At 42.1% G+C, this 21183-nt stretch overlaps 1 protein-coding gene across 2 annotated transcripts in view; it reads left to right on the top strand.

Moving 5' to 3' along the window:
* Positions 1 to 5061: 5061 nt before the first annotated feature.
* Positions 5062 to 21183, top strand: part of CUNH10orf71 (chromosome unknown C10orf71 homolog) — a 389654-nt gene continuing 373532 nt past the window's right edge. For both annotated transcript variants that reach the window (XM_089680006.1, XM_089680007.1), the window contains exon 1: positions 5062 to 5239. The gene's annotated coding sequence lies outside the window, so the exon portion shown is untranslated. The remainder of the gene's footprint in view (positions 5240 to 21183) is intronic.

A 21183-nucleotide genomic window follows, 5' to 3' on the forward strand; every position in this document is an offset into this window, starting at 1 on the left:
GTTGCTCAAAATCTCACAATAAATGGCCCCATTCATCCTCTCCTTAATACAGTGCTGTCGTCCTGTCCCCTTCGCAGAAAAGTACCCCCAAAGCATGATGTTACCATGCCCATGCTGCACAGTAGGGATGGTGTTCTTGGGATGCAACTCATCCTTCTTTTTCCTCCAAACAGGACGAGTGAAGTTTAGACCAAAAAGTTCTACTTTGGTCTCATCTGACCACATGACTTTCTCCCATGCCTCCTCTGAATCATCCAGATGGTCATTGGCAAACTTCAGACGGGCCTGGACATGTGATGACTTGAGCAGGGGAACCTTCCGTGTAATAAATGATTTGAAACCATGACGGCGTAGTGTTCTACCGACAATGACCTTTGAAACTGTGGTCCCAGCTCTCCATGTCATTGACCAGCTCCTCCCTTGTAGTTCTGGGCTGATTCCTCACCTTTCTTATTATCAGTGATACCCCACGAGGTGAGATCTTGCATGGAGCCCCAGTCCGAGGGAGACTGACAGTCATCTTTAGCCTCTTCCTTTTTCTAACAATTGCTCCAACAGTTGATCTATTTTCACCAAGCTCCTTGGCAATTGCCCCGTAGCCCTTTCCAGCCTTGTGGAGGTCCACAATTTTGTCTCTGGTGCCTTTTGACAGCTCTTTGGTCTTGCCCATGGTGGTAGTTGGCGTCTGACTGACTGTGGGGTGGACAGGTGTCTTTAAAGAGCTCAGACAGGTGCTACTAAGTTAGATTAATGAGTGGAGTAGAGGTGGACTTTTTAAAGGCACAGTAACAGGTCTTTGAGAGCCAGAATTCTTGCTGTTTCTTAGATGTTCAAATACTTATGTTCAGCAGTGCAAGACACATAAATTCTTTAAAAATCATATAATGTGATTTCCTGAATTTTTTTTTTAATTCTGTCTCTCAGAGTAGGAATGCACCTGCAATGTGAATTTCAGACCCCTCCATGATTTCTAAGTGGGAGAACTTGCAAAATCGCAGGGTGTTCAAATACTTCTGTTCCTCACTGTATACTCAAATAGTAAAAAAAAAAAGAATAAATGACGGCACTAGCATTATTTAAAAAAATGCGAAAAAAAAGAATATTGTATAAGAAGCAAAAAAAGCCACAGCTAAATAAAATTACAAAGGAAATGAATAAGTTCTTAGAGTATCTATGTTGGTGTTTCTGTGCATAGTATTGGTTCTATAGTCACAAGCAGGCCTGGACTGGGACAAAAAATAGGCCCGGGCATTTTCGACTGGGCAGCCCAAAGCTGGGAGACCCTTTCCTCGGAGCCTGGTGGAGGAATACCAGGGCCAGGTCGCAAGAGCTTTTTATAATTTTTTTACATTTTTTTTGTAGGAAGAAAGGAAGGAGGGAAAGAAAAAGGAGGGAAACGAGAGAGAGAGAGAGAGAGAGAGAGAGAGAAAGAGAAAGAAAGAGAGAGACGTTTAGAAGGAGGGAAAGAAAGAGAGAAGGAAGGAAAAAAGGAGAGAGAGAGAGAGAGAGAGAGAGAGAGAGAGAGAAGACACAAGGTTGGATGAGAGTGTGGGCGGGGCAGACACAAGAGGAAAGGGCGGGAGGAGGAGGAGCATCTTTCTCTCTCCTCTCCCATCTGTGGTGGGTGGGGAACTGTCAGCACTGGGGATGGGATATGCTGACAGATCCCTGCAGTGCTCTGGGGATGAGGGGGGGCTGGCCGCGGGGAGGTATACAGGAGCCAAGGGCATTCAGTCTACAGGAGATGGGTAGGAGGTGGCTGGGCAGAACATAGAGGAACCAAGAAATGCACGGTCCTCTATGTGCCGCCCGGCCGCCTCTCCTGTCCAAGCGGCCCCCGGCCCACCGGGCAAATGCCTTGTGTGCTCCAATCCAGTATTGATTTATATGGTTAAATATATATATAAATGTTAGTCTGTTTAATAATCATGCTTTTCCAGAACCAGGTTTACTCTTTTCCAGAAACAGGTTCACTCTTTTCAATAACATTTCCAGGCTTGCCAAAAAAGGCATTTATTATAGCACTTTAGAAAAAACAACAGAGTGAAGGCAGTTTTTAGTTTTCCTGGTCTGAGCATGCTCAGTCGTCACTACTGAGATGTCTGAACTAGGGGAAGTCAATGCCTGTTTGGATTTTTGGATATACAGTATATCACTTTATACAGACACATCTACAATTCTTTTAAAACAGTTATTCTTAAAAATGTCCAACATATGTATAGGAAGTATAAATTGCTTGAGATCATGTCATTAAAAAGATTTTTCTCTGCTGTTCACCTGGTTCTAAGAGGTGAACTCATTTAGACGGTCGCTACGTTTTGTGACCATTAGTAAATTTTGATTGTGTCTATTTGTCGACTGAGTGCTTTAGTAAATCTCTTTTCCGCCTAAAAGTAGTCGGTCATGGAAGGAACTGTGACCATTTGCAGACAAGGTGATTTAGTAAATCAACCCTCAAATGTCATCTTGTGTCTAATCCTTACTGTTGATAACTTTGCATGCTAAATTGTGTTATTACCGTTGTTATTCCATTTTATGCTTGCCTAGTTACCAACCATATTGGGTGACAATATATTAAGTTTTCCTATACTACCTTGTTTGGTGCTGGTTTTGTTTGATATGGCACTATTATTGTGCAGTTAGTATTAATTTCAATGATTTCCTCTGGTATTGTATATTTGTACACTCAACTTAGTATGTCAGAGGGACTGAGGTTCTTGAGTAGGTTGAGGAAAAGGACAGAAGATCCATCCTATCCTGCAGCCCCTATGAGGGTAGCCTACATTAGACACAGATGTCTAATGTAGGGTCTGACAGCTTTCCTGGAGGTAGAGGGGAAAGATCACAGGACATTTCTAGTTCTGACTCAGGCTATTATTCACATGTATTCCATACTTGGCTATGTACACTGAGCCTTATCTCCTGGGTACATGTACGTTCATTAAAGGTTGTTTTTTTGGGGCCAGATCATTGTTGCTCTCTCTCCTCTTTTGTCTTATGAGAGGCTGCCATGCACTCTTTGTACTGTATCTGAGAGAGCTGCAAGATCGTCTTTTGAGTGGGAGACTGTGTTAATCCTTTCCTGGACTCTGTCCGACTAAAGCTGTACAGCCAGGATTGGGCCACATTTATTCCCCCCCCCCTTTTTTATTTTATTTTACTCAACATTTGATTGGTTAACTGACTTTATGATTTTTGTCTTGACTGAAATTCTCATTTAAATAATGTAATACATGATGTCACAATTTATTAGACGTTTTATAGGTACACACAGCCCACATGGAAGAGAACAAAGCCTGATCTCCCATATTTCTGTAAACAAACTCCTACCACCCCACGTGTTGCATCACTCACTCTGTCACTCAGCTCTGTCATTGAAGCAATTCCAGATTTAGCCACTTCTCCATACCACAATGACATCAGTCTTCTTTTTAATCTTTTCATGTGCTACTCTACAGGACCTGTTATAAATAAAACTAGACCTACTTGCTCAAAGGGAAAAAGAGACTCACTTTGTTCTGCTCAATGGGCATGATTTATAAAGCATATATCACATTAGAGAACAGTTGTGCATGCTTGTATGTAAATGAAGATAGTTATTGATGTGGGCATACTATATATATATATATATATATATATATATATTGTATGTGTGTACCGTATACACTATGTATACTGTGTGTATATATATATATATATATATATATATATATACACATACACACACACACACTGTATATATTGAGTGGGAAAACTACTATTTGCATTGACCAGCTACTTTACTCATATACAAACATATGGTGTTAGGCTTTAACGTAGGGCCCTCAGATGTGTTTTTATCTGTTTTTAGTTTACCATAGTGGCAAATTTAGATCAAAAGCCCTATCCAGAGGCAGAAAAAACTGCAAATGGCTGTCCGTGCTATTTAAAGATTTCTAGAACATATTGGCTGCATATGAAAGCATATGGCATTAGCCATATTGTTTTTGATATAAATGCACACATATATTGCACTAAATCCCAATGTGGATAAAAAGTGACAAAAGTGCAAAATGTAAAGCTAACAAGTGATGGCACTTTTGTCACTTTTTATCCACATTGGGATTTAGTGCAATTTATGTGTGCATTTATATCTGAACTTTGTTACTTGTTACTTCAGCGCCGCACCTTTTTGTCCTTGATTATTTTGGAGGTTTTTTTGGTTTGCCTTTTTGGTGCTTTGGCTGCTTGTGAGCGTTATAGCGCTCACTTATTTTACTATTATTTTGTTTTTGATAGATTGCGAAAAAGTTGGAACATCTGCCATATTTGTGTTTCTGCCATTGGCCCCAATGGATTTCCATATGCTTACAGGACAGAAAGGAATAGACAGTAACAAAGACTTAAAGGTTCTTACCTTCCCCTATGAAGAAAAAAAGTGTTTTTGTTGTTATCTCTTTCGTCACCGGACAGAAATGTCTTTCTCATTGGGACAGGAAGTTAATGAAAAATTTCTCAAACAAGGATTTGGAACAAAATAAAAATTTGATAGAGATTCAAAATCTTTCCCACAACCACACTAACCTAAACTGAAAATAAAGTTTTGGTTACAGATGAGCTTTAACTTTGAAATGGTCTTTAATTTCTTTAATGAGAATCCTTCACACATTTCTAGTTGGGAAATATTAATGCAAAATCTAAACACCATACACGTTTTAGGCAGTTTATTGAGCATAGGAATCCCTATATGGTTATACCTAATCATGCAGTCTTTGCACTTTTCCTTCTTGTAGGAGGGATCACATAAGTATTTGGATGTGAAATTAATGGTGCAGATTCTTGGACCATGATGCCATAGGCTGTAACTGTGTGTAACTATTTCTCTTAACATTGTTCAAGTTTTAATACTACTGACTTCAGACTCTAAGATATGCCTGATTTAAGCTACCTGTCCAACTGCTTTTGGTGAACAGAAAAGAGTCTGAGGGTTTTATCACCATGATAAAGCTGTCCCAGACACAGCCAGGTATAAAAATAGACGAAGAGGCTGCTACCATCTGCTAGACACCCGACACTGCTGAAAGCTTAGATTTCTCCTTTTGCTTGCGAAGGGAGCACCCATTACTATGCCCAGCTCCCCTAACTAAAACTTCTGAGACTACAAGGACATTATTTGAGGAATTTTTTTGGTCGGTTGCCTGTGTATTTTTACAATTAAGTGTTAAGACTTGACATTGGATATTACAGACATAGAAATAAGGTAAGATTTAAGCAACTTGGACAAAAATGTATATATACCTATATTTAAATATTTGCTGTTTGTGAATGTATAGGCTATAATGTCAAAAGTTTTGCATATTTAAACTGATTTCTTTAGGCATTTTTTTACTGTGATATTCAGTACAATACATAGCTAAGTTAAGTCAGGACTGGGGATAAAGGGGTATGTTCATTAAAATGTCTGAATATTAACTAATATATTATAATTTTTTTTTTTTTATTTAATCAGGTTATGTAGTTAACTGAGCAACAAAGATTGCTTGTGCATGTCAAAATTTCCAAAAACCCCAGACGATTTACTTCAGAGGAAGGCAAAAGCAAACCCCAGATAACTACTGCAAAATTTGTTTCACAGGGAAAACATTTCTTCTTAACCCCACAAATGGAAGCTAGGTCATTTCAAACTGTTCCCACTCGCTCCCACTTTAGTATTTACAGCTATACTGATTACATTACATTGTATAAAGTGTGTGTTTGTAGGGGAGGGTGGTGCATATGTAAAACTACCTTTATTTTTTAACTGCTAAAATAGCAATATTGCTATTCTGAATAGCAATTTGTGATTCTGTGGTCAGTTAACTGTCACAATAGTCCTATAAAAACACAAAAAAATAAAATTTACAATTAGCTTTATGTTTTAATAGAATAAACCACTTTAATGTGGAAATTTCTGATTACATTAGAACCAACCATATACAGTATCCGCAACTGTTAAATAAATAGGCAACAATTAGTAACTATATATATATATATATATATATATATATATAGTGTGAATATACAGTATATAGAAATGTCATAGCCTAGAACTGACTAATATCAATATATGGCAAAATATGCCTTTCAACTGGAATATAAAAGATTTTACTACACAAGCCTGACAGACCAGGAGGTTTGGCATCAATGGTGACCTTCTGAATCATTATTAGAATTATAGAAAAGGTTCAATAATCACTGAACAGATTGTGCAGGTAATCATTTTAATGTTCTTTAAACTTTTTTCATTCAATATATACTGTATGTATTATCAGATTGGACCAAAATCTAAATAATAATTGATCCACTCTTGTATACAAAGGTAAATAAAATCATTTACTCAGCAGTCAACAGGGCTTTTTTCAGTGGGAACGCAGTTCCCGCACCTCCATCACTGAATGTATGTAATGGCAAGGGGTGCTGGAGGGTCTATTGATGCTGGCTGCTGAAGCATCTATTGTCTCTGGAGGGGATCTATTTTTGCTACTTGGTCTATGGTTGCTGCTGGGGGATCAAGTATGGCTTGAAAGGATCTACTGTTGAGTAGGGTCTATTGTTGCTGACTGCTGGAGGGTTTATTGATGCTGGCTGCTGGAAAGTCTGATGTTGCTGGATGGCTCTATTGTTGCTGGGGGTCTATTGTTGCTATTGGGGGCCTACTATTGCTGGGGGGGTGTCTGTTGTTGCTGTTGGGGGGATCTGTTGTTGTTGAGATCTATTGTTGGTGGGGGAGTCTACTATGGCTGGGTGCAAGGGATCTATTTTACTGCTTTTCTTGTTAACAAATTCCATACAAATTACTTATTACCACAAAATGATACTTGGCTGTGTATTCCCTATAAGGAGCAGTACTGGGAGGTAGGTAGGGAGTGATATTAAGGGACGGTGCTCAGTGACTGGTTCGGGGGCAGAGACAAGAAATGATTCAGAAGGAGGGCATTTCTGCACCTATTCTCAAAGAAAAAAAGCAATATTTCACTAAACTTATGTTTCTCAGGGACAAAAAAGTATGATTACATTTCCCAATGATAAAATCCAGCCTCTGGCATTTGACTCCTTATCAGTTGTTCCCACTGGAAGATTTCACCTCATTCCACCTCATTCTCTCCCCTACATAAAGACAGCAAAGAATACTGAAAAGAAGCTCTAACCCTCAAATGTTTGGTGCAGTTACACTTACATTGTAGGTTAACTGTGCGGCAAAAGTGGAATCTAGAGGGTTGAGACAAAATCATATAAGCCAAGAAAAATTTTCACAGCACCCTGCAAGGCTGATTCAAACTTAGTTTATGGTCAGTTTAATAATTATAAAACTGAAATATGTTACATTGTTTAGTTTAGATATGATTTTAAGTGCTGTAATGTGAATTGAATGGACTGGAGAGGTCCCTTGCTCAAATTCAGTTTTGTTTATCTATTCCTAGATTTTTTTGATCTGGTTGAAAAAGCAAATTTATGCCAAGAAGATTTGATTTTTGGGGTATTTTCTAATTTCATTATGATGGTTAGCAAACTTTTCAGTGACACTGGTGACAGGGCAGTGAGGGGTTAACTGGGGGGGGGAGGCTATCAAGGGGTTAAACTGGATTACTGGTGTACTGGCGGGCAATCTGGCGCTATCTGGGAGGGGCGCTAACACTATCGGAAGTCGCCAGTGACACTGATACAGTGATCAGTAAAAATTGGTTCACTGATCAGTGACACTGGTGACAGGGCAGTGAAGGGGTTAACTGGGGGGGGGGTGATCAAGGGGTTAAATGGGATTACTGGTGTACTGACGGGCAAACTGGCACTATCTGGGAGGGGTGCTAACTCTATCGGAAGTCGCCAGCGACGCTGATACAGTGATCAGTAAAAATCGCTTCACTGATCAGTGACGCTGGTGACAGGGCAGTAAAGGGGTTAACTGGGGGGGGGGGGCGATCAGCGGGTTAAATGTGTCCTAGGTGTGTTCTAACTGTAAAAGTGTAGTGTTTTACTCACTTTTACTGTGTCTTCTTCTCTGTCTGGAACGGAATGTGTCCAGGCAGAGAAGAATGACATCATATCCTGCCCTGTGTAAATGTCAACACGGGACAGGATAGGACAGGGACCGATCATCTGATTTCAGCCAGAAATCACTGGCTGAAATCTAATGATTGATCCCTCCTGGATCGAATCGTGTCACCCGCGGGTCGGCAGGAGCGCGCGTGCCCCCTGCCGGCGAAAACGGGAGCGCGGAACCCGTTTTAAAACGTGGTTTTGCGCTACACTGCCGCCCTGCACACGTATATATACAGTGGCAGGGCGGCAAGCGGTTAAACAATTATTTCTGTTCAGTCTTCTCAGAAATAAATGAGAAGTTGGGGAATCGTTTTGGTTCTAGTAATGACAGTTCATTTTCAGGATTTATAGAGACAGAGGTAGCAGAAGAACTGGCAACGTTAAAGCTTAATAAAGCAACAGGTCCTGATGATATTCATCCCAAAGTTCTAAAATAACTTTCAGATATAGTTTTTGGACCATTAACTAATTTTTAACCACTTCAATACAGGGCACTTTCACCTGTCCTGTCCAAGCCAATTTTCAGCTTTCAGCGCTGTCGTACTTTGAATGACAATTGTGTGGACATGCAAAACTACACCCATATGAAATTGTATTCACACAAATAGAGATTTCTTTTGGTGGTATTTAATCAGCACTGGATTTTTTTTATTTTTTGTGCACAATAAACAAAAGAATGAAATTGTCTTCGTTTGTGTTATAAAATTTTGTAAATAAATAATTGTTCTTCATAAATTAGGCCAAAATGTATTCTGCTACATTTCTTTGGTGAAAGTAACCCAAATCAATGTTTATTATTTAGTTGGTAGGAAAGTTTATAGAGTCCACAAACTGTAGTATATATCTGAAAATCGATCAGTCATGATGTACTGATGAATAACACAAAAAACAGCGCAAAAATTAAATAAATAAAAATAATCACAAATAAATAAATGTCTGTGCAAAAATATATATATATATATATAATATTTCAAACATAAGTCCTTATTTTCCCAAAAGGATTTTCAAGACAATGTTCCAAAATGTGCTTCCACCTAATCACCACGTGAAAAATAATATTGACCGCACTCACCAGATGGAGGTGAGTAATAAGCCTCATAGGATATAAGGGATCCTACAGCCCCTCAGGAGGAACTCAAATCGCCTTCTTCACCCTGCTTAGATACAGCAATCGACTCCACTCTAATTCTCCATGGAATCCTCAATGTGCAAGGAAAGAAAGGCTACATAGTGTAATACTGCCACTCAATACCATATAAATCGATAGAATAAGGACACTCACATGTTTCAATAAAATAACAGGCCTTGTTTAATAGTCTCAAAGGCTTCAAAGGAACAAGTTTCTAAATTGTAAATATAGGGATCTCACGCTTTAAGAATCACTGTAGAAGATGACCAGCTTTCCACCTCTAAAATGGCCGCTTGAACCGCAAAAGTCGGCGTTCCAAATACCAGAAGTGACGTAGGCCAAGATGACGGCAGACCGGAAGTGCGTCAACGCGTTTCGCCCCACCCACAGGGCGTTCTCAAGACCATATATATATTTTTGCATGGACATTTATTTATTTGTGATTATTTTTATTTATTTAATTTTTGCGCTGTTTTTTTTGTCATTCATTATTGGTTGTCTTCACTGGTGCACAGCTGCATAATTGTATACTTTCTTTGATTGGCGCTGGGATTTTTTAGTTTGTTTATGATGTACTGATGGCCTATCTCATTTCTTGAAGCCCAAAAATGTCAGGACAGTACAAATATTCCCCAAATGACCCTTTTTGGAAAGTAGACAATCCAAGGTATGTAGTAAGAGGCATGGCACGTTTTTTGAAGTTGTAATTTTTTTGTAATTTTTTTAAAATGAACAATTGAGTACTGTCCGTGATACTTTTTTTATTTGCACTAACATACAATTTTGAGGACAAGCTTTCGGGGTATGTCCCCTTCTTCAAGGTCCAAGCAGTACTAATCACAAACTTTCAGCAGAATGTTAGAAGAGATGTGGGGGATGAAAAAAAAAAAGAGACTAGAGATAAAACACAGTAAAAGCAAAGACTGGGGGGGGGGGAGTCATGCTTGGGGTGATAGTCATAAAAATGTTGGATAATGATTGAGGAATCCCATGTCCAAATTAAGACCCTTATCTCTTGTGTCAAATAGAATTATCATTCTTAGTTCAAAAGTTTTTCTTTCCTGAATGGATTTTAAATTTCCTTTAAGAACTAAAATATTGAGGTCTTCCATTGTGTGGTCTGGTTGTGCGAAATGGTGTCCCACAGGTGTGCAAAAGTAATCTTCTTTATGTTCCTTGATGGTATGTCTGTGCAAATTCATCCTTGTTTGCAACTTCTGTCCTGTTTCGCCAACATAAGATCCTTTGCAACATTTTCTGCACTGGATAAGGTACACAACATTACTAGAAGTGCAGCTGTATGATCCAGAGATATTGAAGATTCCTTTTGATCCCTCTCTTATCACCAGTGGCCATTGAGTCAAGACTTGTCAAGGTCCTACCTTTTCCTAGAGGTTAAACGCGGTCTTCCACTCATCCCCCTGTTTGATCCGTACGAGGTTGTACGCCGCCCTAAGGTCGAGCTCGGTAAAGACTGTTGCTCCCTTAAGGCAGTCGAACAACTCAGAAATCAAAGGAATCGGGTAGGCATTCTTAATGGTGATCCGATTGAGACCCCTATAATCGATGCAAGGCCTCAATTCCCCACCTTTCTTCTTTATGAAAAAAAAAACCTGCTCCTGCTGGGGAAGTAGACTTATGAATGTGCCCCCGAGAAAGCGCATCCGCAACGTACTCCTCCATGGACTTATTCTCCACAAAACCGAGAGAGGGTACACCCTGCCACGTGGAGGAGTGGCACCGGGTTGCAAGGATATGGCGCAGTCGTAAGGACGATGCGGAGGAAAGGCACCAGCGCGTACCTTATCAAACATGTCCAGGTACTCCCCATAGTCGATGGGCAACGCAGAGTCTGAGGAGGCACACAATGCCTTAACCGGCCCACGGATGCACCCGGCCCCACACTGTGGAGACCATGAGAGAATCTCGGCTGTTCACCAATTGAAGGTTGGATTGTGCCTCTGGAGCCAGGGATACCCCAAAACCACCGAATAGTGTGGGGAAGAAATCACCTGAAAACAGGCCAACTCCCTGTGAACAGCCCCAATAGCTACCTCAAGCGGCAGAGTCTTGTGGGTAACCTGCGGCGGTTGCAGGGGCCTGCCATCTATTGCTTCGAGAACCAATGGGGTAGCACGAGCCTGCAGGGGAATGGAGTGCTGTGCAGCAAACGAGCTGTCCAAGAACAACCCACCGGCCCCAGAATCTACCAACGCCTGGGCCGTCACCGAGCCCTCCGTCCAAGAGAGGACAACGGTGATCAGTGGCTTATCCTTGCGGAATGCCGTGGACGAGGAAACTCTACCCAAGATCTGTCCCTGACAGGATCTCAGGTGCGAGCGTTTCCCGGACGGACCAGACAAGACTGCCGAAAGTGCCCACCGAGGCCACAGTACAGGCAGCGACCCTCCCGATGCCGAGCGATCCGCTTTCCCTCGGAAAGGTGAGCAAACCCCAGCTGCATGGGCTCACCACCAGACAAGCTATCCCCAGGAGGCGTGGGAGGAGAGGGAGGAATGGGTGGGACAGAAAACGCAGGTGCCAGTCCATTGGAAGGCCTCCGCAGGCGTTCCTTGAGTGAAGGCCTCTCCCTGAGCCTGGTGTCAATCAGGATCAGGAAAGAGATGAGCTCCTCCAACTCCCCAGACAGTTCCTTAGCTGCAATCTCGTCCTTCAATGTGTCAGAAAGACCATGGGAAAACGCAGCGACCAGAGCCTCATTGTTCCAACCCACCTCTGCCGCCAGGGTACGAAACTCTATGGTGTACTCGGCCACGGTCCGTGAACCCTGATGCATGGTCATGAGCAGCTTGGCCGCCGAGGCGGAGCGAAGCCGGTACGTCGAATACCCTACGGAAGGCATCGACAAAACCGGAAAAACCGTGAATCACCGGGTCATTCCTCTCCCATAAGGGGTTCGCCCAGGCCAAGGCCTTGTCTGAGAGTAGTGATATTAGGAACCCCACCTTTGACCTCTCAGACGGAAAAGCGCGGGGTATTAGTTCAAAATAAATACCCACCTGGTTGATGAACCCACGACACTGACTCGGCTCACCCCCAAAAGCGCTGTGGAAGAGGGGCAGAATCTTTTATGCCTTCAGGTCTCTGAGGTCCATCCCCCAGAGGGGTGTGGCTGATTACATATAAGCCTGTGGTCCGCACATGCTCTTTGCACTTGTGTCTTGTGTCTTTGTGTTGCTACAGCTCTGTTCTGACTCTCGTGACTCTCCTGGAATCTGACTCGGCTTGTGACTCGACCATTCTTTGTGTTCTCCTTTGATCTGACCCTCCGTTGCTGAACCTGGCCCGCGACCTGTGATTCTCGTCTGCTGTTCTGTACCATTTTGTCCTGTTGTTGTCGACCCTGCCTGCCCGACTACTCTATTGTCCTTTCCACCAGCTACACGCCATTGGCGGTGGCCATTACCGCAACTGGGGTGTCTCGGGGGCCACGACCTGGTTCCTGGCTGCGTCAAGTCCATCCCCACCATCAGGGGCCCTGGTGAAGGGCAGCCTAGGACTTAGACTCCGCGCCCTGAGGGACTTCGGTCTGTGGGTGGTGGTTGTCGTCAGCCAGTGCATTACATTGTTATTAGGCTTGCCTGTTCGTTCCTCAGCTCCTGCCCTGACAAGACTGTAAGATAGGCCTCCCTTTACACTTCAGACTCTGCCATAAGGAACTTGTCGTTGACATTCCAATAAAGTAAGAAAGAAATACATTTTTGGATCTTCATATTTCTGTACAGGGTAACAAATTCTCCACTAAAACTTTCAGTACAGACTGAAATTCTTATATTCACATATAAACAATTGAGTACTGACGTGATTTTTTTTTTATTTGCACTAACATACAATTTTGAGGACAAGCCTTTGGGGTATGTCCCTTTCTTCAAGGTCCAAGCAGTACTATTATTACAAAGTTTTAGCAGAATGTTAGAGATGTGGTGGATGAGAAAAAAAAAAGCAGAAAGAAACACAAGCCTAGGGTTAGCCTAGAGATAAGACACAGCAAAGCAAAAGCAAAGACTGGGGGGGGGGGAGAACAACACTCACAGAGGGAGTCTTAAAAATGTTGGATAATGATTGAGGAATCCCATGTCCCATGTTTTTTTTTCCTGAATGGATTTGAAATTTCCTTTAAGAACTAAAACATTGAGGTCTTCCATAATGTGGTCTGGTTGTGTGAAATGGTGTCCCACAGGTGTGCAAAAGTCATCTTCTTTATGTTCCTTGATGGCATGTCTGTGCAAATTCATCCTTGTTTGCAACTTCTGGCCTGTTTCGCCAACATAAGATCCTTTGCTACACTTTCTGCATTGGATAAGGTACACAACATTACTGGAGGTGCAGCTGTATGATCCGGAGATACTGAAGATCCCTTTTGAGTGTGTGACACTTTTTGATGGATTGATTTGGTTGCACAGTTTGCAGCGTTTTTTATTGCAGGGTTTGCTTCCATTATTTGTGACATTTTGTGAGAAAAGGAAGTTTCCTACTGATTAGTTTATTTCTGAGGTTGGGGGGTTGTCTGAAGGCCAGTATTGGTGGTTGCTGGAATATTTCTTTCAGAGTTCCATCCTCTGTTATGATAGGTTGTAAATCTTTGATTATTTTTCTTATTCCTTCTAGTGCTTGGTTGTATGTGGTTACTAGAGGTACACGGTTCTTTGTTTTTTTTCTCTTTGTATTGTATCCCTGATGTATACTGTGGTGTCTAGGAGGTTGACATGTGTGTTTGAGTATTCCATTTTTAGTTTGATTGATGGATGAAAAGTGTTGATCAATGAGTAAAAATTTTTTAGGTGTTCTTATGATGAAAATATCAATATAGCGATAGTATCTGTATGGTTTTTGTTCCATGCTGTTCAGAAATTTTTCCTCCAGGTCAGCCATAAATCACCTCAAGCAAAATCATACTATCACCAATGCAGTACAGTGTCATACTATAACTGGTGTAGTGGTGATCAGGGACACTGACTGATGACAATACAAAAATATAATTTAATCTATTAATTTTTTCAATTTTTTCTTTTTTATTCTTTTTTTACGATTTTTTTTCACACTGTGACTAGAGCAATATAATGTTACCATAGTAACATTATAATACTCTGGGGAAGTGATCAGGATTTTTTTTTCACATTATGATTGCTTATAGCAGTGAATTTCACTGCTATAAACAAGTATTTTTACTGAATGAAATTGATTCCACCTGGACCTGGAATGACTGAAGTTGTTAATTAATATCTTCTAGAAGGAAAAGTTCCCAGTGGCTGTCAGACAGCTAATATTGTACCTATCCATAAGAAGGATAGCAAGGAAGAAGCTTGCAATTACAGGTCACTGAGTTTAACATCTGTTGTGGTCATGTTATTGGAATCACTCCTAAAAAGGACAATTGATCACTTAATAATACACAATTTGCTGGACCCAAAGCAGCATGGCTTTACTGATGGCAGATCATGTCAGACTAAGTTGAATTTTTTGACAATATGACTAATGTTTGGACCAGGGTGGTGTTGTGGACATCCTATCTTGATTTCAGCAAAGCATTTGATATAGTTCCATATCATGATCTAATAGGTACCAGAGTGTGGTTGTAAATGTGTTCATTCAGAACAGAGAACAGTCACTAGTGGGGTAACACAAAGCTCTGTATTAGGTCCTATTCTATTTAATCTATTTTTCTTGATATTACTAAAGGTTTGGTGGGCAAGGTATGTCTTGCTGATGACAAAAGGTGTGCAATAGGGTTAATATCCCAGGAGGTGTCTGTAACATGGAACATGATTTGACATTTCTGGAAGATTGGTCAAAGCAACTGAAACTGCAATTCAATGTTTCTAAATGTAAAATAATGCACCTGGGGATAAAGAATCCCTTGACAGAGTACAACATTGGGGGTACAGTGCTGATGTTTGGAATAGACTTTGGGCAATGGTAGTAAGTCAGTCAACAGTAAGTGGATTCAAACATAGTGGGACAAACATACAGATGAAACTCGAAAAATTAGAATATCGTCCAAAAGTTTTTATTTCGGTAATGCAACTTAAAAGGTGAAACTAATATATGAGATACTCATTACATGCAAAGCAAGATAGTTCAAGCCGTGATTTGTCATAATTGTGATGATTATGGCTTACAGCTCATGAAAACCCCAAATACACAATCTCAGAAAATTAGAATATTACATTCAATCAATAAAATAAGGATTGTACAGAGAACAATATTGGACCTCTGAAAAGTATAAGCATGCATATGTACTCAGTACTTGGTTTGGGCCCCTTTTGCAGCAATTACTGCCTCAATGCGGCGTGGCATGGAAGCTATCAGCCTGTGGCACTGCTGAGGTGTTATGGAAGACCGGGATGCTTCAATAGCGGCCTTCAGCTCTTCCGCATTGTTTGGTCTCATGTCTCTCATCTTTCTCTTGGCAAGAGAGAAAGATTCTCTATGGGGTTCAGGTCAGGCAAGTTTGCTGGCCAATCAAGCACAGTAATCCCACGGTCATTGAACCAGGTTTTGGTGCTTTTGGCAGTGTGGGCAGGTTCCAAGTCCTGCTGGAAAATGAAGTCAGATCCCCATAAAGCTCGTCTGCAGAAGGAAGCATTAAGTGCTCCAAAATCTCCTGGTAGACGGCTGCGTTGGCCCTGGACTTAATGAAGCACAGTGGACCAACACCAGCAGATGACTTGGCTCCCTAAATCAACACAGACTGTGGAAACTTCACACTGAACCTCAAGCATCTTGCAGTGTGTGCCTCTCCATTCTTCCTCCATACTCTGGGTCCTTGGTTTCTAAATGAGATGCAAAAGTTGCTCATCATGGTGACCATGGTGACACTGTACTACTTGTGGAGGGTGATGAATATTTTTTTCTTTTTTTTTTACACTGATTGCTTTTACACCCATAAAGGCTGTAAAAGCAATAATTTCACCTTCTCTCTAGCTGCATTCTTGCAGCCATTGAGAACTACTATGTGAGCTGTGATTGGTCACAGCTTGTCACATGATACAAGACTGTTGTGAATAGCCCTGTACCATGTGACCTCTGTGAACATTCACAGATTTCACACGTAGTAAGTAATGATGTTACAAGTGACATCTTGATTACTACTCTGCATGTGATCACTGATTGGCCAATCAGTGACCACATGATCAGGACCTCGCACAGAGGTCCCATCCAACGATCGTTGTTCCACTGTGTCCGGAGGACACAGCGGGCACCGGATCTCGGTGCTGCGCACTCCCAGAGAGCACGCACAAGCAGGGTCACCCGGCCCTGCATTGCCACCGTCCAGCCGTTTATATACAATGGCCGGACAGGAAGTGGTTAACACTTTAGGCCTCGTTCACATCTGGTCATTTGGAATCCCAAAGCACTCTACAAAAATCACACCATACGTGTTCAGGTTCCAATGGCACTAAACCGCAGTTCAGTTTTGCTGCTATTGTCACTCAATAAATTGGACAGAGTCAGTAAAACAGTCCTTGAGCTGTTTATTTTGTTGTTTTTATGAGGTCCAGGGTTATATGAGATGCCCAGGGAACTGTAAAACTGTAGAACAAACTTTCTTAGCAGCAAATGTTGTACAAAAATGTGGATCAAGAAAAATAGCTCTATCTTTTTTAAGGAGCACTAAAGTCTCCTTGCTGTACCTCCTTAGACCCCTGATGAATCCTCCTCTTCACCCAGCTGCACTGAGGGTATCCCTGGACAAGGGGTCCCAAGAGCTACCAATGGCGTAGTCCCAGACGAGAACTAGTTGGGTCACCTGACCACCCTCTCCCCTTATCTGGCCCAGGGGGTGTAGGAGTACTCACACTGTCCTGTCAGCTTAGTGGGTTAGTGGCTGCCTGCAGGCCTTACACTGGGCTGGCTACTTTCCTGCTGCACAGGTTGTCCTCCCCAGGAGACAGTAGGACAGTGGAGATCCTCCCTTCCAGAATTCTGCCTGTAGATAGGCTCCTCTCCATGGGGCCCCCTCCTAGGCTCCTCACTCCAGCCTCCTTCTCAATCCATCTTCCACCCAACACTGCACACCACTTCCCAGGCTCTGGTACATTGAAGGGTTGTCCTGGCCACCATGCCCAGCCTCCTGCCAGGGGATTGGCCAAGGTCCCTCCACTCCAGAAGCGCTCCCCTCCTGCTCCAGAAGAACCTCCAGTTGCACCTGTAGAACCTCCATGCCCGTACTGAGAACTACTGCCTCACTCCCAGGCTGCTACCCAGCCTCTATCTAAAAAAAAACAAAACACCTATCTAGCTAAACCTAGGGGGCATTATATCTATTGAAAACAAATCAAAAATGTTTTGCCTTTGGATAAACTGTTCATGTTCCTCAGGAGTATGTGCCTTATCTGTTATAGATAAGTGACTGATAGTTCTTGAGTAATACCATAATCCTGAATTCCCAGGACAGGTATTTCTTATCATGATTATTAAAAGATATTAAAAACTTTAAATAGTGTTTGTATTTTTTTTAAGGCAGCCCGACCAGCTTAACCTTTTTACCCTGGCAGCAAACGTGCTGCCATCTCTGTTCAGCACTGTGGCTGCAAACTTTTGAAAAGAATGCATTAAGATATTCACCGTCAAAACTAACCGATTGCTAAACTTTCTGTTGGTATACTATGAGATGTCACTGTAACCTTTACGGATCTTTTTAACCTTTTCAAGCACCCAAGAGAATTATCATGCAGCAACTAATAGCTAATGTGAATTTTGTTGTAAAACAGACAATGACATGCTTTCATTGAAGTGGAACTTAACTCTCTCTCAATCAACGTTAACCACATTAACTCCCTTACTGCCCAGGCCAATTTTCATCTTTTACAGCTGTTGCACTTTGAATGATAATTACTCAGTCATGCAACACTGTACCCATATGAAATAATTTTAATTTGTTTTAGAAAGATTGAGCTTTCTTTTGGTAGTATTTGATTACCAGTTTTTTTAAATTTTTTGCTAAACAAAAAAAAGTCCAAAATTTTTAAGTTTTTCTTAGTTTCTGTTATAAAATTTTGCAATTAAAGCACAGCTCTACCACAAAAGAGAAAGCTGTGCTTGTTTGCACCCTCCACTGCCACATTTGGCACTTTTTTTTGGGGGGGGAGCGTGTACCTGGTTTTGACAGGTTTCTGCCATGGCGAACTGAGCCAAAAGTTCACCCCCCCTTCCCCCGCAGTCTACTGGGACACATCCCAGAAGACTACGGGACCAATCATGTGACTTGCACATGTGCAGTAGGAAACCAGCTGTAAAGCCGCAAAGCTCCACTTCAGGTTTCCCTTACTGAAGATGCCGTTGCCAGGAACCCTGAGAGTACTGAAGAACTATCCTGGGTGACAATGGTGTTGGACCCCTGGACAGGTAAGTGTCCTTACATTAAAAGTCAGCTGCTACAGTATTTGTAGCTGCTGACTTTTCATTTTTGGGGGGGGAGCCTGGAACTCCTCTTTAAGTAATTTGTCTTCTTCACTGATGTGCGCTATAATGAGACTGATGGGCAATGATAGGCTGCACTAATGGGCACAGATAAGGTGGCACTAATGGCCACAGATAGGTGGCACTGATAATAGGCAGCACTGTTGGGCACTGATGAGCTGCACTGATGGACACTGATTGGCAATGATAATGAGAGCAATGATGATCTGTAGTGTTGGTCTTGATTTCAGCTGTTTGTGTGTTCCGCGAACACACAAATGGTAAGGGCATTCAGCGGGCTGTTTGGCCGCCACACCCCACAATGCACTGCACCCTGACAGTGCATTGTGATTGACCAAAGCAATGCACCTGACCACAAGAGAGCGGGATAACATAATCACAGTATATAAGAACTGTAATCCCTGTGCAGCTGTCAGATGGCAGGAGCCAGCATCGAGGGTGGAGCATCCTTTTTTTTTTTCTTTTTTCGCGTTGGTGGTGGTGGCAGGCATCGTGCCTGATGTTGGATCTACTTGGGGGGACATTTTTTTAACTTTTGTTTTTAATAAAGGACTTGTCAAAGACTGTCTTCTGTCATTTTGTACACTACTTTTTTATTTTTGTGAATGAGTAGCAGTACCATGTACCCCATACTCATTCACATTGGGGGAGGCGGTATCTGGGGGCCCCCTTGTTAAAGGGGGCTTCCAGATTCTGATAAGACCCCTGCCCGCAGACCCCCACAACCACCGGTCACAGTTGTGGGGAAGAGGCCCTTGTCCCCATCAACATGGGGACAAGGTGCTTTGGGGGGGAGCCCCTCTGCCCCAAAGCACCCCCCCATGTTGAGGGAATGTGTCTTGGTATGGTTCAGGGGGGAAATGCTCATCCCCGCCCTTTCCTAACCTGCCAGGCTGCATGCTCGGATAAGGGTCAGGTATTTTACTCAGATAGTAGAGGAAAATGAAAGAAAGAGCGCACAAACCTTGCGCATTACCTCAATAAATAGTGACTAATTTTATTAATAAGGAAATATACTCACAAAATGATTGTATAACAGGCATAAGTAACCATAATCCAAACAGGGTTACAGGTAAATCAAAAAAGGGGGGGTATGAAGGCTAACGCGTTTCGAAGGGTGCTCCCTTCTTCATCAGAGCTGGGTTTGGCAGATAGAAACTTCAGTATGGCAGAGTTCCCATGGCAAGGAGATATTCAGCCACTGAGTGTCAGTATTACAGCAGTTCAGCCTGTTTAGTGTCACTAAACAGGCTGAACTGCTGTAATACTGACACTCAGTGGCTGAATATCTCCTTGCCATGGGAACTCTGCCATACTGAAGTTTCTATCTGCCAAACCCAGCTCTGATGAAGAAGGGAGCACCCTTCGAAACGGTAACCCTGTTTGGATTATGGTTACTTATGCCTGTTATACAATCATTTTGTGAGTATATTTCCTTATTAATAAAATTAGTCACTATTTATTGAGGTAATGCGCAAGGTTTGTGCGCTCTTTCTTTCATCTTCCTCTACAGTTTTATTAAGCTTCATGATAGAGCTGCACAACCTCTGATCACCAGTGGATGAATACACAACACGCTGCTTGTCACTAACGCCTGTTTGATCTGAGTCCTTGAGCGCAGGAGATAATGGATCTTTGGTGACATTTTACTCAGATACTCAGATGCAGTAAGATACAGCTCATTGAATTGTCCCCTCTGTTCAAAGTTCACGGTTGAACTTTCGAATGTTCGATCACAAACCGAACAGGGGGATGTTTGGCCCATCACTAATGATCAGTGCCCTGATTATCAGTGTAAATTATGTGCTGACAGCCTTGCTGGTTATCAGCTGTCCTTTCTTTCACACAGACACAGTGTGGAAGCAAAGGACTGTGGATAACTGGTAAGTTTGTTTACATGTGATCAACTGTGATAAGACACAGCTGATCACATGGTAAAGGGCCGCTGCGATTTGCCCCAATCTATGATCAACTGTGTCCAAAGGGCACAGCAATCAGAGCGTGCCCGATGCGCAGCCCAGAGGGCGTGCAGAAGGTGTGGTTATGGGAGGACGTCCCTCCTTGCGCTATAGCCATCTTTCAGCTATAGCACGGTCTGCAAGTGGTTAACTATTTTGATACTAGCATTAGAAAATAGATATGAAAGTATATCATATTTACTTGTTTTAAACTGTTTTTTACAATTCTATAATTATTTCCCAGTTTCCATGCCTAGCAATGCAAATAATGTCAGACATACCAGGAGTCTTCATGAGGGGAGGAGGGGTTTTATCAGTTAAGCACACTCTCTCGCCTGTATGCCAGAGCTAAGGGAAGATGGATTCCAGGAAGTCATTGCTACATGAATTATCTGCCATTACGCAAGCTGGCCACGGCCAGAAATACTGGGGGGGGGTGTTTTTCTACGTGATTTCTCAGCAAAATAAAGCATGGAGACATGAATGGATGGCTGAGTTTGCTTTGAATATTAATAATAACTTAAATAGCGAGTTTGATTTTGTGGTGCTCATATACAGTGTAGTTCTGCTTTAAATTTATTTTTAAAAATTGGA

This window comes from Staurois parvus, unplaced genomic scaffold, assembly GCF_062004578.1.
Source record: "Staurois parvus isolate SC_StPar_1 unplaced genomic scaffold, SC_StPar_1.0 ptg000234l, whole genome shotgun sequence".
Classification (NCBI taxonomy): domain Eukaryota; kingdom Metazoa; phylum Chordata; class Amphibia; order Anura; family Ranidae; genus Staurois; species Staurois parvus.